General features: G+C 41.5%; 1 long non-coding RNA gene across 1 annotated transcript in view; it reads left to right on the plus strand.

Annotated features, from left to right (window-relative positions):
- Window positions 1-264: 264 nt before the first annotated feature.
- LOC147357274 (uncharacterized) overlaps window positions 265-19,705 on the plus strand; it is a 35,138-nt gene continuing 15,697 nt past the window's right edge. Inside the window, exon 1 of the long non-coding RNA XR_015141426.1 lies at window positions 265-408. This is a non-coding gene — a long non-coding RNA (uncharacterized LOC147357274). The remainder of the gene's footprint in view (window positions 409-19,705) is intronic.

The raw sequence follows: 19,705 nt of genomic DNA on the forward strand, positions 1-19,705 counted from the left end.
TGTTAGTTTCAGGTGTATAGCAAAGGGAATCAGTTCTACATAAACATGTATCCACTCTTTTTTAGATTATTTTACCAAATAGGGCAATGGAATATTTCTTGGCCATAAAAAAGAATGCAATAATGCCATTTGCAGCAACATGGATGGACCTTGAGTTGTTTTTTTTAAGGAATTTGTATTTTTTGTTCAAAGAGTTTTAAGACTTTGATGTCTGTGATTGAAAAAGCTGTATCCCATTCTTTCTAATTTTTATTCCCCTGGTAGAATAATTCAGTATGGGACCTGTATAACATCTGAATCAGAATCACTTGGTTTGTTTAAACTGAAGAGTTCAGTGCCCCATTCTAGAACTGCTGAACCAGAAGGTCTTATTGTGAAGCCAGGAGCCTGCTTTTGGCATGCTGCCAGGTAACTCTTAGATATTTAGGAGCTGATAATTATTTTATTTAGTTTTCAATATGTGATAAAGTGAATCTCTGTTTTGCTTTCCTTGTTAAACTTTTCGTTATGTAATTTTAAAGCTATTCATCAGTTAGGGTGTTTTGTGGCTTAAGACAACTTTTTGTGAGGGCTGGAACTTTCTCTCTCCACTCTGTACAGAGACACACAATCTTATCTTCTGATAACCTCCTAATAGTACCCTAGTCCTAAGCACTAGTGAAACTTGTACTGTTATTACAAGTTTGTCTATATCTGATACCCTCCACTTCCACCAGATTGTAAATTTCTTAAGCATGAGGGTGCACAGTATATAATAGGTTTGTTATACAATAAATGTTTCTTGTTATGAATACCAAATACCTTTTATATTGCTGTTTAACTGCTTCATATCTGTTAAACATATATTCTCAACATGAGAGAGCACCTAAGCATAGATTTACTTATAGTTCCTTGGTATCCTTTACACTTCTGGGTACATAGTGAGAGATGAATGTGAGTAAACCACTTCACTTTACTCACAATATGAGTAAATAAGAATTCATACTTTTAAAAATAATTTAATATAAAACTGAGCAAATTTAATTTATATATTGAAGCAAAACAGGAAGAAAAAAAAAACCAAGCCTTCACTTAGTCATTTCTGGAAGAATAGCTCAGCAGGGCTGAGTGACATTGTGTTTACAAACATGGTTTCCATAGCTGAGTAAGCTTTTGCATGACCAGCTGAGCCATTGTCTCCTGATGCGTTGTTATTTCTAGCAAGAGCATGAGGTTGGCAAAATTATCCAAAATATTACATCCCAGATCATTCTAGATACAGCTGAGAAGCTTGGTTTTCAAAACAGGAATGTGTAACTAGTAAAACTAAGTGGAAACGTTCTTAGTTTTAGGCAGATGATTTCTTTTTCTCTAATTAAAAGCACATTTAGATGGATATTGTTTGGGGATATATGACTCTCTTAAAACAAGTTTCCTGTTTCTGTTTCATCTCTGAAACAGACAGAACTTTTCTCCAGTTCTGTCTGAGAATAAGTAACTAATGCAATTTATTCAACAGTATACAAAAATCAATGAAAAGAAATAAATCTTAGATTGAGAATAATGTTTTGAAGATGTTGTACTTAGGCTTCTGAATTAACAAGCTATCCTATTCTTACAGGGTTAAGCCTGAGTGATCACCCTCAGACCAGCTTAATGTGATATTTTGTTTGCACCCCACTTTCTCTATATCCAGGTTCTGTCTATTGTCATATTCAGTTCATAAAACTATCTCATAGCAACTTCATGGCAACTTAATGGAAAGAAGGGAACTAATGTTTGGAGATTCTGTTATGTGCTTAGTACTCTAAAAATGTTATCTCATTTAATCCTTAAAATTCTTGAGGTGGATTTTATAATCCTCAGTTGACAAATTTAGATTCAAAAAGTCACACAGATGATAACAGAGTTAACTAATGCTTAATACCAAGATTTTTATTTTCATGTTTGGTATTCTCATTACTGTTTGAGAAACTAGTACTGTGTAGTAAATGGTCAGTGAGCTTTGCTGAGTGAATGAATGGATTCCATGGATGACTAATATCTTTCGAATATCACCTCGAATCTCTCTGATGCTTCTTTTTTCCCTCCTCCCTCCCATTCCCACTGCCTCTCTCTGGCTCTCTTTCTTTCTTTTCCCTATGGTAAACATTTATTTGAATGAATTTGGGGGTCACATGACCCACCCTCTTCCATGTGTAGAAGTCACCTCCACAATATGTCCTTGACACAAAGCCCTCCATCCCTTGTTGGCTTTGTTCTGGAAAACAAAGCTCATTAATTTGTGAGGCAGCCTGTTTCATTCTTGTGTGGTCCTTATTAGAAAGACTTTCCTTGTACTGAGATAAAATCTGATTCTAAGTGGGAAAATAGCATGGCATGATGGGGAAAGCATAGGTCTTGGGTCAGAAAATTGGAATTTGGACCCCAACATTTTCACTTTAGGCAAGGGCCAACTTCTCTGGACCTGCTGCCTCACCTAAAAAATGGTGGTAGTTGGTAGTGCCTGCATTGCCTAACTCTTGGGGTCATTATGAGAGCCACATTTTGTGGTTCACAGAACATGGGACCATTCTTTCCAAAGAACGGAAGTGAAGTGGAAGTGTTAGTTGCTGAGTTGTGTCCAACTCTTTGTGACTCCACAGACTGTAGCCCACCAGGTTCCTTTGTCCATGGAGTACTCCAGGCAAGAATACTGGAGTGGGTAGTCATTCCCTTCTTCAGGGCATCTTTCCAACCCAGGGATTGAACTTAGGTCTCCCTTCTGCATTGCAGCGGATTCTTTACCATCTGAGGCACCAGAGAAGCCCCGATAAAAAGTTAGTTGTTCCTGTTTCACCCTCAAGGACTTCATAAAATAATTCTACTCATTGTTAATGAAAACAATAATGTGTTTCACTACATCTTCCTTTCTTTAGACTAAAGAACTCTATTTCCTTACACATATTCAAAGATACAAGATGAACGGGTTTTATATAAAAAACCTCCTGGTTTCCTCCTCCTGAATTCTATTACATCAAATGCTTCTTCGAAGGGTGCCCCAGAACTGGATCCCACACTGCAGAATCATCCTTACTAGCATAGAATGCAGTGTCGTAATAGTCCTTGGCTTGGATATGCTGCTTTGATAATGCAACCTCAAATTACACAAGTGTTTTCACCCATTACATTTCACAGCTAAGCTATATTGAGTTTGTGTTTGAGTAAGAGTCAAGTTTTATATTGAGTTCAGTTCAGTCGCTCAGTCGGTCCAACTCTGAGACCCTATGAACTTCAACACACCAAGCCTCCCTGTCCATCACCAACTCCGGAGTTCACTCAAAATCACGTCCATCGAGTCAGTGATGCCATCCAGCCATCTCATCCTCTGTCGTCCCTTTCTCCTCCTGCCCCCAATCCCTCCCAGCATCAGAGTCTTTTCCAATGAGTCAACTCTTTGCAGGAGGTGGCCAAATCACTGGAGTTTCAGCATTAGCATCATTCCTTCCAAAGAACATCCAGGGCTGATCTCCTTCAGAATGGACTGGTTGGATCTCCTTGCAGTCCAAGGGACTCTCAAGAGTCTTCTCCAACATCACACTTCAAAAGCATCAATTCTTCGGCACTCAGCTTTCTTCACAGTCCAACTTTCACATCCATACATGACTACTGGAAAAACCATAACTTTGACTAGACGGACCTTTGTTGGCAAAGTAATGTCTCTGCTTTTGAATATGCTATCTTGGTTGGTCATAACTTTCCTTCCAAGGAGTGAGCATCTTTTAATTTCATGGCTGCAGTCACCATCTGCAGTGATTTTGGAGCATAAAAAAATAAAGTCTGACACTGTTTCCACTGTTTCCCCATCTATCTGCCATGAAGTGATGGGACCAGATGCCATGATCTTAGTTTTCTGAATGTTGAGCTTTAAGCCAACTTTTTCACTCTCTTCTTTCATCTTCATCAAGAGGCTTTTTAGTTCCTCTTCACTTTCTGCCACAAGGGTGGTGTCATCTGCATATCTGAGGTTACTGATATTTCTCCCGGCAATCTTGATTCCAGCTAGTGCTTCTTCCAGCCCAGCGTTTCTCATGATGTACTCTGCATAGAAGTTAAATAAGCAGGGTGACAATATACAGCCTTGATGTACTCCTTTTCCTATTTGGAACCAGTCTGTTGTTCCATGTCCACTTCTAACTGTTGCTTCCTGACCTGCATATAGGTTTCTCAAGAGGCAGGTCAGGTGGTCTGGTATTCCCATCTCTTGAAGAATTTTCCACAGTTTATTGTGATCCATACAGTCAAAGGCTTTGGCATAGTCAGTCAAGCAGAAATAGATGTTTTTCTGGAACTCTCTTGCTTTTTCCATGATCCAGTGGATGTTGGCAATTTGATCTCTGATTCCTCTGCCTTTTCTAAAACCAGCTTGAACATCAGGAAGTTCATGGTTCACATATTGCTGAAGCCTGGCTTGGAGAATTTTGAGCATTACTTTACTAGCGTGTGAGATGAGTGCAATTGTGCGGTAGTTTGAGCATTCTTTGGCATTGCCTTTCTTTGGGATTGGAATGAAAACTGACCTTTTCCAGTCCTGTGGCCACTGCTGAGTTTTCCAACTTTGCTGGCATATTGAGTGCAGCACTTTCATAGCATCATCTTTCGGGATTTGAAAGAGCTGAACTGGAATTCCATCACCTCCACTAGCTTTGTTCATAGTGATGCTTTCTAAGGCCCACTTGACTTCACATTCCAGGATGTCTGGCTCTAGGTGAATGATCACACCATGGTGATTATATGGGTCGTGAAGATCTTTTTTGTACAGTTCTTCTGTGTATTCTTGCCACCTCTTCTTAATATCTTCTGCTTCTGTTAGGTCCATACCATTTCTGCCCTTTATCGAGCCCATCTTTGCATGAAATGTTCCCTTGGTATCTCTAATGTTCTTGAAGAGATCTCTAGTCTTTCCCATTCTGTTATTTTCCTATATTTCTTTGCATTGTCTGCTGAGGAAGGCTTTCTTATCTCTTCTTGCTATTCTTTGGAACTCTGCATTCAGATGCTTATATCTTTCCTTTTCTCCTTTGCTTTTCGCTTCTCTTCTTTTCACAGCTATTTGTAAGGCCTCCCCAGACAGCCATTTTGCTTTTTTGCATTTCTTTTCCATGGGGATGGTCTTGATCCCTGTCTCCTGTACAATGTCACGAACCTCCATCCATAGTTCATCAGGCACTCTGTCTATCGGATCTAGTCCCTTAAATCTATTTCTCACTTCCACTGTATAATCATAAGGGATTTTATTTAGGTCATACCTGAATGGTCTAGTGGTTTTCCCTACTTTCTTCAATTTAAGTCTGAATTTGGCAATAAGGAATTCATGGTCTGAGCCACAGTCAGCTCCTGGTCTTGTTTTTGCTGACTGTATAGAGCTTCTCCATCTTTGGCTGCAAAGAATATAATCAATCTGATTTTGGTGTTGGCCATCTGGTGATGTCCATGTATAGAGTCTTCTCTTGTGTCATTGGAAGAGGGTGTTTGCTATGACCAGTGCATTCTCTTGGCAAAACTCTATTAGCCTTTGCCCTGCTTCATTCCATATTCCAAGGCCAAATGTGCCTGTTACTCCAGGTGTTTCTTGACTTCCTACTTTTGCATTCCAGTCCCCTATAATGAAAAGGACATCTTTTTTGGGTGTTAGTTCTAAAAGGTCTTGTAGGTCTTCATAGAATGGTTCAACTTCAGCTTCTTCAGTGTTACTGGTTGGGGCATAGACTTGGATTACTGTGATATTGAATGGTTTGCCTTGGAAACCAACAGAGATCATTCTGTCATTTTTGAGATTGCATCCAAGTACTGCATTTTGGACTCTTGTTTACCATGATGGCTACTCCATTTCTTCTAAGGGATTCCTGCCCACAGTAGTAGATATAATGGTCATCTGAGTTAAAGTCACCCATTCCAGTCCATGTTAGTTTGCTGATTCCTAGAATGTCAACATTCACTCTTGCCATCTCCTGTTTGACCACTTCCACTTTGCCTTGATTCATGGACCTGACATTCCAGGTTCCTATGCAATATTGCTCTTTACAACATTGGACTTGCTTCTATCACCAGTCACATCCACAACTGGCTGTTGTTTTTGCTTTGGCTCCATTCCTTCATTCTTTCTGGAGTTATTTCTCCATTGATCTCCATTAGCATATTGGGCACCTACCGACCTGGGGAGTTCCTCTTTCAGTATCCTATCATTTTGCCTTTTCATACTGTTCATGGGGTTCTCAAGCCAAGAATACTGAAGTGGTTTGCCATTCCCTTCTCCAGTGGACCACATCCTGTCAGACCTCTCCATCATGACCCACCCATTTTGGGTGGCCCCACATGGCATGGCCTAGTTTCATTGAGTTAGACAAGGCTGTGGTCTGTACAATCAGATTGACCAGTTTTCTGTGATTATGGTTTCATTGTGTCTCCCCTCTGATGCCCTCTTGTAACACCTACTGTCTTATTTGGGTTTCTCTTACCCTGGATGTGGGGTAGCTCTTCCCGGCTGCTCCAGCAAAGTGCAGCTGCTGCTCCGTACTTTGAACGAGGAGTATCTCCTTACCACCGCCTCTCCTGACCTTGAACGTGGAGTAGCTCCTCTCGGCCCTCCTAGGCCCACGCAGCCACCACTCCTTGGACCTGGGGTTGCTCCTCTTGGCTGCCGCCCCTGACCTTGGGCGTGGAGTAGCTCTTCCTGGCCGCCACCCCTGACTTCGGGCATGGGGTAGCGTTCCCAGGCCACCGCCCCTGACCTCGGACGTGGGGTAGCTCCTCTCGGCCACGCTTCTGCGAGGTCCTTTGCAGCCGGCACGCTTCTAAGTTTTATATTAGATGCTGTCAATTTAAGTTTTTCAGGTCTTGTATTCATGTGATTATGTTTTTTAACCCAAATGTAGACCACTACATTTATTTATTTTTATTTAATTCATCATGGCTTTAATCCATTATTACAGCCATTGTAACTTTTTTGACTTCTTATTTTTACCTACTAATGTATAGCTACCTCTCCAAATTTTATGACATCAAGAAAAATGATAAACTAGTCCTTTCTGGTCTTAGCCACATTATTGGGAAAAAAGTTCAATAAGGTAAGCTTGAGAAGAAACTTGTGTCTTTTCACTAAAGATTTCCCTCTAATTTTAGTTACTGAACAGTTTATTGCAGTTATCTGTGATAGAACTGCTTCTCCCTTGTAGACCATTCCGTGGTCTTCTTCAGTTCAGTTTACTCACTCAGTCATGTCCGACTCTTTGCAACCCTATGAATCGCAGCACGCCAAGCCTCCCTGTCCATCACCGTCTCCCGGAGTTCACTCAAACTCATGTCCATCGAGTTGGTGATGCCATCCAGCCATCTCATCTGTCATCCCCTTTTCCTCCTACCCCCAATCCCTCCCAGCATCAGAGTCTTTTCCAATGAGTCAACTCTTTGCATGAGGTGGCCAAAGTATTGGAGTTTCAGCTTTAGCATCATTCCTTCCAAAGAACATCCAGGACTGATTTCCTTCAGAATGAACTGGTTGGATCTCCTTGCAGTCCAAGGGACTCTCAAGAGTCTTCTCCAACACCACAGTTCAAAAGCATCAATTCTTCGGCGCTCAGCTTTCTTCGCAGTCCAACTCTCACATCCATACATAACCGCTGGAAAAACCATAGCCTTGACTAAACGGACCTTTGTTGGCAAAGTAATGTCTCTGCTTTTCAATATGCCATCTAAATTGGTCATAACTTTTCTTCCAAGGAGTAAGCGTCTTTTAATTTCATGGCTGCAGTCACCATCTGCAGTGATTTTGGAGCCCAAAAAGATAAAGTCTGACACTGTTTCCCCATCTATTTCCCATGAAGTGATGGAACCAGATGCCATGATCTTCGTTTTCTGAATGTTGAGTTTTAGCCAGATTTTTCACTCTCCTCTTTCACTTTCATCAGGAGGCTTTTTAGTGTATCTAAAGGTTGTCAACTACAAATTGGCACTTGCCAAGAGTCATTTGCCAGCGACTGAACAACAACAAGGGCATTTGCCATCTGCCTCTGTTGAGATTGAACCTTGTGGTGCTGCAGCTGTTGACCTTCGACACCCCTTGAGGGAGTGCAGGGTGGAGTGAGGCACTCTCTCAGTTAGGAGTGAGGCACACTCCTAACTATCTAACTCTCTTTAGATAGGTATTTTCAGGAACTGATTTCATGATCCCAACTCTTGCGTCTCTTCATATCTAGAAAAATCACTAAATCCCTTCATGGTGGCATTAGCTCCTCTTGACTAGCAGAAAACGTTTTGTAAAGTAAGTGCTTGATTGCACTGAACTCCCCCTTCACCAAAATCTTATGTATTGACCTTCCCCACTGCCTCTTTGGAGCAGGCTCTCAGGGCTATCTGAGGTGCTGCCTCCTGGGCTGCAGTCCTCATTTTGCCCCAAGTAAAACTTAATGGACAACTGTCAAGGGGTGCATCTTTCTTTCTTGACAGGCTTAACATAGTGCCTGACAAATAGAAGCTGCTCTAAGAGTTTATAATTGGAGAATTAACAAGGGAATGAATTAACGTATTAGGCAGTATGCTTTGAGTTAGGTTATTCAGCTAGATATCTACCCATCTAACCTAGCCAGCATCCAACTTACATTTTCCTTTTTTTAAATTCACAAATGTACTAAGACAGTTTGTCAGATAGACCCTAAATCAATAGAAATCTTTCCTTGATCTATTGATTTAATAACCCTATTTTAGAAGGAAATTAGATCTGCTGACAAGACTCGATTTTGGTGAATCCATCCATACTTCCCAGGACAGGGAAGCCTGGCATGCTGCAGTTTATGGGATTGCAAAGAGTCGGACAGGACTGAGCGACTAAACAACAATAATCCACACTCATTGGTAGTTAACGCCTATTTCTTCTTAAGTATCCACATAGTTTCTGGAAGTTTCTTACTTCCTCCAGACTTTGCTTCGTGGTCTCCTTACCTAATTACCATCTGTTGTGGGATGTACATCTGGGCAAGTACTTGCTCCTCCATCACCTTCCTATCCCTTCCCTGCTCCCTATTTTTATACTTTCTCTGCTCAGTCATTTTAAGGCACACGGTTTTCCTTACGTGCACTATTGAGAATAGACTCCTCTTTGCCTTGAGTTCTCCTATTTATCCCTCTCCTTTCCTACCTGGATTCTTTTCTTTAGACTAAAATTGTAAAAAAGTAAATTTATAACTGTGTTGAATAAAATGTTGTATCCCAAGATTGCATTTTTTAGAACAAATATGAAAGAAATACATTTTATCTCTACCTAAACAAAACTAAAATTCATGCAACCAATACAAGTACATTAAAAAAAAAAAAATCTACTGACAGATGAGTGGGTCAGTGGTACTCAGATGGAGAGGAATTATTGCAGCTTGGGTGATCAACAAAGATCAAAATAGAAACCTTCTGAATAATCATGATGTGTGGTATTTTGTAAGGCTAGTTCTGATTCCTTCAGAAGACTAAAATATTCCATTACGTCGTTGTGAATTCTGTTTTACTTACCAATCTAACTTACCTCTTGAGTCATAGTTTAGATTTTGTCATAAGGACAGGTTTGGCTTAGGTTGGTTTTCTGGGAATAGAGTTAAATGAGGTCATTGATGTGTATTTATGTTTGGCTTAAGGAAATCGCCTCTTGTTTGCTGAAAGCATATACACAATCCTCTGCTATTTCCTGTATTTCGATAACAAGTAGTATTTTCTGGAGTGGAAAATATGTGTTATTCTCTTAAAGGTTTACTGTAATCTTAATCTGAAATTAATTAGTAGCTGCATTTCTTTACGTTTATTCACATATTTTGCCAATCCTTTTTACTGCCAAGTTCAAGGGTATCATTTTGTTCCACACGCCAGCTTTTCCAAAAGTTTATCCATAATGCTACTATCTTTTTCATTTGAGTTATTTTGAAGGCTGCTTTTTATTTTTTATGTACGAATTGTATGATTTTATACTTAGAATGTTGGTTTACGCCATTTGGTAGTTATCATGTAACAAGATATAATCTCTGAGCTTTTAATTAGTAGAAAAAAAATATACAAGTCAGAAAGCCTAGGAAGGAATGTAAAAGAAGTCTTAAAATGCAGTCCCATAAGTACTGTCTCAATCAGGAACTAAATTACCATGTGATGTAAGGATTGTGTCTATTTCTTGTTCAGTCGCACAGTCGTGTCTAACTCTTTGTGACCCCATGGAAGCAGCATGCCAGGCTTCCCTGTCCTTCACTGTCTCCCGGAGTTTGCTCAAACTCATGTCCATTGAGTCAGTGATGCCATCCAACCATCTCATCCTCTGTTGCCCCTTTCTTGTCTTGCCTTTAGTCTTTCCCAGCATCAGGGTCTTTTCTAATGAGTCAGTTCTTCACATCAAGTGGCCGAAGTTTTGGAGCTTCAGCTTCAGCATCAGTCCTGCCAATGAATATTCAGGGTTGATTTCCTTTTAGATTGACTAGTTTGATCTCCTTGAAGTCCAAAGGACTCTCAAGAGTCTTATCGAACACCACAGTTCAAAAGCATCAATTCTTTGGTGTCTAATTCTAGGGGCACACTGAGGATCTCAATGAGTACTGACATAACTACAACTCATGTTAACTACTGTACTTCCTCTAGGCTACCACTGAAGCTTTATTAAATTCATTTATTTATCTATTTTTCCTATTAGACTGTGTGTTCCTTGAGTGCAGGGTCTGGGAAAAGCATTTCAGTTCAGTTCAGTTCAGTCACTCAGTTGTGTCCGACTCTTTGCGACCCCACGAATCGCAGCACGCCAGGCCTCCCTGTCCACCACCAACTCCCAGAATTCACTCAGACTCATATCCGTCGAGTCAGTGATGCCATCCTGCCATCTCATCCTCTGTCATCCCCTTCTCCTCCTGCCCCCAATCCCTCCCAGTATCAGAGTCTTTTCCAATGAGTCAACTTTTTGCATGAGGTGGCCAAAGTACTGGAGTTTCAGCTTTAGCATCATTCCTTCCAAAGAAATCCCAGGGCTGGTCTTCAGAATAGAAGCAGAGTAACTAAAAGTATGGTTTAAAAAATGCCTCTGACAGAACACTTTCTAACACCATACACAAAAATAAACTCAAAATGGATTAAAGATCTAAACGTAAGACCAGAAACTATAAAACTCCTAGAGGAGAACATAGGCAAAACACTCTCTGACATACATCACAGCAGGATCCTCTATGACCCACCTCCCAGAATATTGGAAATAAAAGCAAAAATAAACAAATGGGACCTAATTAACCTTAAAAGCTTCTGCACATCAAAGGAAACTATTAGCAAGGTGAAAAGACAGCCTTCAGAATGGGAGAAAATAATAGCAAATGAAGCAACCGACAAACAACTAATCTTAAAAATATATAAGCAACTCCTACAGCTCAACTCCAGAAAAATAAATGACCCAATCAAAAAATGGGCCAAAGAACTAAATAGACATTTCTCCAAAGAAGACATACAGATGGCTAACAAACACATGAAAAGATGCTCAACATCACTCATTATCAGAGAAATGCAAATCAAAACCACTCTGAGGTACCATTTCACACCAGTCAGAATGGCTGTGATCCAAAAGTCTACAAGTAATAAATGCTGGAGAGGGTGTGGAGAAAAGGGAACCCTCTTACACTGTTGGTGGGAATGCAAACTGGTACAGCCACTATGGAGAACAGTGTGGAGATTCCTTAAAAAACTGGAAATAGAACTGCCTTATGATCCAGCAATCCCACTGCTGGGCATACACACTGAGGAAACCAGAAGGGAAAGAGACACATGTACCCCAATGTTCATCGCAGCACTGTTTATAATAGCCAGGACATGGAAGCAACCTAGATGCCCATCAGCAGATGAATGGATAAGAAAGCTGTGGTACATATACACAATGGAGTATTACTCAGCCATTAAAAAGAATACATTTGAATCAGTCCTAATGAGGTGGATGAAACTGGAGCCTATTATACAGAGTGAAGTAAACCAGAAGGAAAAACACCAATACAGTATACTAACGCATATATATGGAATTTAGAAAGATGGTAACAATAATCCTGTGTACGAGACAGCAAAAGAGACACTGATGTATAGAACAGTCTTATGGAGTCTGTGGGAGAGGGAGAGGGTGGGAAGATTTGGGAGAATGGCATTGAAACATGTAAAATATCATGTATGAAACGAGATGCCAGTCCAGGTTCGATGCACGGTACTGGATGCTTGGGGCTAGTGCACGGGGACGACCCAGAGGGATGGTATGGGAGGGAGGAGGGAGGAGGGTTCAGGATGGGGAACACATGTATACCTGTGGCAGATTCATTTTGATATTTGGCAAAACTAATACAATTGTGTAAAGTTTAAAAATAAAATAAAATTTAAAAAAATGCCTCTGACAAACTGTAATTTTGAAAAATTACTCTTTTGATACCAGTGTAACAAGCTATAGAAGAGTAACAGCAGTGTCCTCTTTGTAGTTTTGTAGTTATCGTAAAGATAAAATGAAACACTGTAGGTAAAGGTAAAGTAATTTGAAATGTAAAGAATTTGTCTAAAAGGAGGAACCATGAGTGAAAAGGCTCAAATATTTGCCCATAAACAAGATTAAAAGGTAGATGGAAAATTGGGCAAAAATGTTGGTGATATACAGGCCAGATGAAACATTGTTAAATAAATAAAATAATGGCACCCCACTCCAGTACTCTTGCCTGGAAAATCCCATGGACAGAGGAGCCTGGTAGGCTGCAGTCCATGGGGTCGCTAAGAGTTGGACATGACTGAGCAACTTCACTTTCACTTTTCTCTTTCATGCATTGGAGGAGGAAATGGCAACCCACTCCAGTGTTCTTGCCTGGAGAATCCCAGGGATGGCAGGGCCTGGGGGGCTGCTGTCTATGGGGTCGCGCAGAGTCGGACACGACTGAAGCCACTTAGCAGCAGCAGCAGCAGTGACTCAGATGGTAAAGAATCTGCCTGCAGTGTGGGAGACCCAGTTCAGTCCCTGGGTTGGGAAGATCCCCTGGAGAAAGGCATGGCAACTCACTCCAGTATTCTTGCCTGGAGAATTCCATGGACAGAGGAGCCTGGTGAGCTACAGTCCATGGGGTTGCAAAGAGTCAGACATGACCGAGCAGCTTTCACTTTCACTTTTTCCCAAGGTCACAGTGCTGGTAGGCTGGTTTCACTGCAGGGAACATACGACATTAAAGGTTGGCATGGTTCTTTTCAGGATTTAGCACACTTGAAGAAGTTACATCCAACTCTCAGTGGCATCTCTCTTCATCAGTTTAATTTAAGAAGGATCCCCTTGGCCAAAAGCCCATCTTCATCCAGCCTCTATCCAGCCTCAAGGTGCACAGCGGGGAGACAGTTTTCATGCCAGGGTTTCTGGAATTCCCAAGCCAGAAATCCAGTGGTTTCATAACCAACAATATCAATTCTACCAACAAAAGATGTGGTTTTCCACTTTGAGGAGTCCAAAAGATTGGCTTTAATACTTATAGTTGATGCTTACTCAGAGCATGCTGGGCAATACTGTTGCAAAGCAGCCAATAGTGCTGGGGAAGCCACTTGTGCAGCTACACTCACAGGGACTCCAAAAGGTAAAGGAAGCCCACCTTGCTTCAAAGACTTTGACCTGCTTCAGCCCTGCTCCTCCCACTGTTACTAATGAGAGTCTCTGCTGTGTGTCTCAGTGCATACTGTGGCTGGTCCATCATTTACTAACAGTTCCCCCTAAGTCCTCAACTATGGTTTAACCAATATACTTGAAATCTCACTGAAGTATGTGTTCAGGGCATTACACCAGTTATTATTTGGGAAGATACCCCTAGAGGAGGGCATGGTAACCCACTCCAGTATCCTCACCTGGAGAATCCCATGGTCAGAGGAGCCTGATGGGCTACAGTCCATAGGGTTGCAAAGACTTGGATACAACTGAAGTAATAGCATACACAATGAAAACATATGTCTACACAAAAATTTCTATATGAATATTAATGGATTTTCTTTTCAGTCATTATCATCAAAACCAAGAAATAATAAAAGTTTACATCATCTGGTGAATGGATAAAGACACTGTGGATATGCATAGAATGAATACTATGAAAGGATAATAGAAAGGAAAGCAATAGAAAGAAGAAAAAAAAAAACCTGATACATGGATATATCTGAAATGTATTCAGTTCAGTTCAGTTCAGTCGCGTCTGACTCTTTGCGACCCTGTGAATTGCAGCACGCCAGGCCTCCCTGTCCATCACCAAGTCCCGGAGTTCACTCAAACTCATGTCCATCGAGTCAGTGATGCCATCCAGCCATCTCATCCTCTGTCGTCCCCTTCTCCTCCAGCCCCCAATCCCTCCCAGCATCAGAGTCTTTTCCAATGAGTCAACTCTTCACATGAAGTGGCCAAAGTATTATACTAAGTGAAAGAAGTCACATTAAAAAGGTTTCATACTGTATAATTTCATTTATATGAGATTTTGGACAAGGCAAAACCACAAGGACAGAAAAAAAAATCAATGATTACTAGGGAGAAGAGTTAGGGGGAAAGAGAACAAGATGGAACTTTTTTTTTTTTTGCCACACTATGCAGCATATAGGATCTTAGTTCGCAAACCAGGGATCAAACCCGTGCCTCTTGTATTGATAGCATGTAGTTTAATCACTGGACCACCTGGGAATTCTCAAGAGAGAATTTTTTAGGGTGATAAAACTACTCTATATTTTGACTGTACTGATGATTGCAATAATAAAGAGGTGTCACAGCGTCGGACACGACTGAGCAACTGGACTGAACTGAACTGAACTGATGGTTGCATGAATGTGAATGTGTGCATGCATGCTAAGTCTCTTGAGTTGTGTCTGACTCTTTTCAACCCTATGGATCATAGTCCAATAACTTCCTCTGTCCATGGGATTCTCCAGGCAAGAATACTGGAGTGGGTTGCCATGCCCTCCTCCAGGGGATCTCCACGACCTAGGGATCCAACCCCCGTCTCTTAAGTATCCTTCATTGGCATTGGCAGACAGGTTTTTTGCCACTAGCACCACCTGGGAAGCCCTGCATGAATGTATCCTTTGGTTAAAGTTCATAGAAAAGGGAAATTATCACTTTAAAAATATAATATCTTAATTACCCTTACTGTGTGTGTGTGTGTGCTTAGTCGCTCAGCCATGTCCAACTCTTTGCAGTGCTACGAACTGCAGCATGCCAGGCTTCCCTGTCCATCACCAACTCTGGGAGCTTACTCAAACTCATGTCCATCGAGTCAGTGATGCCATCCAACCATGTCATGCTCTGTCATCCCTTTCTCCTTCCACCTTCAATCTTCCCCAGCATCAGGGTCATTTCAAATGAGTCAGCTCTTGGCATCAGGTGGCCAAAATATTGGAGTTTCAGCTTCAGCACCAATCCTTCCAATGAATATTTGGGACTAATTTTCTTTAGGATTGACTGGTTGAATCTCCTTGCAGTCCAAGGGACTCTCAAGAGTCTTCTCCAACACCACAATTCAAAACATCAATTCTTCGGTGCTCAGTGTTCTTTATAGTCCAACTAGCTCAGTTGGTAGAGAATCTGCCTGCAATGCAGGAGACCTGGGTTTGATCCATGGGTTGGGAAGATCCTACTGAGAAGGGAAAGACTACCCACTCCAGTGGTCTGGCCTGGAGAATGCCATGGACTGTATAGTCCATGGGGTCCCAAAGAGTCGGACACAACTGAGCAACTTTCACTTTCACTTTCTCACATCCATACATGACTACTGGAAAAAGCATAGCTTTGACTAAACAGAACTTTGTCGGCAAAGAAATGTCTCTGCTTTTTAATATGCTGTCTACATTGGTCACAGCTTTTCTTCCAAGGACCAAATATCTTTTAACTTCATAGCTGTAGTCACCATCTGCAGTGATTTTGGAGCCCCCCAAAGTAAAGTCTCTTATTATTTCCCCGTCTATTTGCCATGTAGTGATGGGACTAGATGACATGATCTTCGTTTTTTGAATGTTTAGTTTTAAGCCAGCTTTTTCACTCTTCTCTTTCACTTTCATCAAGAGGCTCTTTAGTTCTTATTCACTTTCTGCCATAAGGGTGGTGTCATCTGCATATCTGAGATTATTGATATTTCTCCTGACAATCTTGATTCCAGTTTGTGCTTTATCCAGCCCAGTATTTCCCATGATGTACTCTGCATATAAGCTAAATAAACAGGGTGACAATATATAGCCTTGACATACTCCTTTCCCAATTTGGAACCAGTCTGTTGTTCCATGTCTGGTTTGAGCCACAGTCAGCTCCTGGTCTTCTTTTTGCTGACTGTATAGAGCTTCTCCATCTTTGGCTGCAAAGAACTAATCAGTTTGAGTTCACTATTGATATCCATGTATAGAGTCCTCTCTTGTGTTTTTGGAAGAGGGTGTTTGCTATGACCAGTGCATTCTTTTGGCAAAACTCTGTTAGCCTTTGCCCTGCTTCGTTTTGTACTCCAAGGCCAAATTAGCCTGTTACTCCAGGTATCTCTTGACTTCCTACTTTTGAATTAGAGTTCCCTGTGATGAAAAGGACATCTTTTTTTGGTGTTAGTTCTAGAAGGTCTGGTAGGTCTACATAGAACCATTCAACGTCAGCTTCTTTGGCATTAGTGGTTGGGGCATAGACTTGGATTACTGTGATATTGACTGGTTTGTCTTGGAAACAAACAGAGATCATTCTGTCATTTTAGAGATTGCACCCACGTGCTGCATTTTGGACTCTTTTGTTGACTATGAGGGCTACTCCATTTCTTCTAAGGGATTCTTGCCCACAGTAGTAGATATAATGGTCATCTGAATTAAATTTGCCCGATCTAGTCCATTTTAGTTCACTGATTCCTAAAATGTTGATTTTCACTCTTGCCATCTCCTGTTTGACCACTTCCAATTTGCCTTGATTCATGGAACTAACATTCCAGGTTCCTATACAATATTGTTCTTTACAGCATTGGACTTTACTTCCATCACCCGTCTCATCCCCAACTGGGCGTTGTTTTTGCTTTGGTTCCGTCTCTTCATTCTTTCTGGAGTTATTTCTCCACTCTTCTCCAGAATCATATTGGCACCTACTGACCTGGGGAGTTCATCTTTCAGTGTCATGACTTTTTGCCTTTTCATACTCTTCATGGGGTTCTCAAGGCAAGAATACTGAAGTGGTTTGCCTTCCCTTCTCCAGTCAAAATGTTATTTAATATATGCAAATTTTTATAAATATATAAGAAAAAGGCAAACACACTAATTTATAAACATGCAAAGGATTTACACTAACAATTTACAAAATAAAAATACAAGTAGCCCATTAACTTAAAGATGCCTCACTAATATAAAAGACTGTGGAGGGAAATTGGCCAAAACAGTGGAGTAGAAAGACCCTGATCTCACATTCTTGCCAGGCATACCAAAATCACAACCATTTGCAAAAAAAGAAAAAATAAATCAACGAAAAAGACTGGAAACTACTGGAAAAGATCTACAACTAAAGACACAAGGAAGGAACCATAATGAGATAGATAGAAAGGGCAGACTTTTGATATAGTCAAGTCCCATAACCCTGGGTGGATAAACAATAAATAGGAGAATAATTACAAGATGTTCTCCTAAAGGAGTGAGTTGTCTGAGTCCCAAGTCATGCTCCACAACCTAGGGGCATTGGCTTTGAAGGGGTTTACTTTCAGGAGCCAAGAGGGCTGGGACAGTAGAAACTTCACTTTTAAAGGGCTTATACAATATCTCACACACTCTAAGAGCTAGGTCAGAAGCAGTAATTTGACAGAAGCCCAAGTCAGACCTACCCGCTGATTTTGGAAGTCTCTTGAGAGGCAGGAGGCAACTGGAGCTCAAACTGGGGACATAGACACTAGTCTACCACCAGGGGGCAGGCACCAGCTCCAGAATTGCCCTGGGCTCCAGCCCCGTCCTCCAGGAAGCCTGTTTGTTCCTTGGGACCAGACTCACCTATAAGAGCACAAAGACAAGCCACAAAAAAACCTCAGCCCTGTAGCTTGCAGACCTAGACCACACACTAGCAAGCCAAATCCTGCCCTGTGACTAGCTAGGCCCTGGCCCCACCTACTAGCAGGCCAACACAAGCTTTGGGACAACTCAGACCCTGCATCCAACCTGGTCAGGAACTAGCCCCACCCACCAGTGATCCAACACCAGCTCTGGGATTCCTGGGCCCTGCAACCAGACTTTAGGATGTAACTCTGCCTATCAACACTAGCCCCAGGAAATAGCTTTACCCACTGTGGGCATTCTTGCCTGGAGAATACCATGGACAGAGGAGCCTCATGAGCTACAGTCCATAGGGTTGCAAAGAGTTGGACATGCCTAAAGTGACTTAGCATGCATGCACTCACACCAGTGAGCAAGCAACACCCCCAGCGACTCCTGGACACTGACTCCACCAATCTGAGCCAAAACTAGCCCTGGGGCCCCCTAGGGTTCCGTAGTCAGATGCCATGTGACCTGGTCCTGCCAACTTGTGGTCAACAGCCTTTGCACAAGGCAGGGCCTGGCAACCAAGCATACCAAACCACTGACATAGTCTGCCACAACAGAAGGACCCAGGCAGCCCCCATAGGGGGACGCCTAGAGCATACAGCTCAGCTGACTAGAAGGGAGTGTGTTGCTGTAACATATAGGACATCCCCTACAAAAAGTCACTTCTCTAAGGCTGGGAAAAGTAACCAAGTTACCAGATACATAAAAATAAAAATAGCAACTTAGGCAAAATGAGACAACAGAGGAACATGTTCCAAAGGAAAGAAGAAGATAAAATCCCGTGACTACTGGTTTTTCCAGTATTCACATACAGATGTGAAATTTGGACCATAAAGAAGGCTGATTGCTGAGGAACTGATTCTTTCAAACTGTGGTGCTGGAGAAGATTCTCAAGAGTCCCTTGGACTGCAAGAAGATCAAATCAGTCAATCCTAAAGGAAATCAACCCTGAATATACATTGAAAGGACTGATGCTGAAGCTGAAGCTCCAGTATTTGGCCACCTGGTCCAAACAGCTGACTCATTGGAAAAGACCCTGATGCTGAGAAAGGTTGAGGGCAGGAGGAGAAGGGGGTAACAGAGGATGAGATGGTTGTATGGCATCATTGACTCAATGGACATGAGTTTAAGAGAGATAGTGAAGGACAGGGAAGACTGGCATGCTGCAGTCCATGGAGTTGCAAAGAGTCAAACACAACTTAGCAACTAAACAACAACAACACAATTCCAGAAAAAGAGCTAAGTGAACTGGAGAGAGACAACCTACTGAAATAGGGGTCAGGGCATTGATCATCAAGATGACCAAAGACCTCAGGAGAAGAATACATACACAGAATGAAAACTTATAAGCATTTAATAAAGAGTTAGAAAAAGAAGAAGCAAACAGATAAAGAATACAAAAACTGAAATTTAAAAATACACTGAAGGAATGAAGAGTAGATTAAATATTACAGAGGAATGGATCCACAAGCTGGAAGACAGAGAAGTGGAGATTACTGATAGTGAACAGAAAAAGAGAAAAAATAATGAAAAGAAATGAGGACAATTTAAGAGGCTTCTGGGGCAACATGAAGCTTGCAAACATTTATATTACGGGGGTCCTAGAAGGATAAGAGAGATATAAGAGGGCAATGAACATATTTGAAGACAAAGTAGCTGAAAACTGCCATAACTTGGG

Source organism: Bos grunniens, chromosome 15 (genome assembly GCF_055505025.1).
Source record: "Bos grunniens cultivar Pamir isolate PY7600 chromosome 15, Bosgru_T2T1.0, whole genome shotgun sequence".
NCBI lineage: Eukaryota > Metazoa > Chordata > Mammalia > Artiodactyla > Bovidae > Bos > Bos grunniens.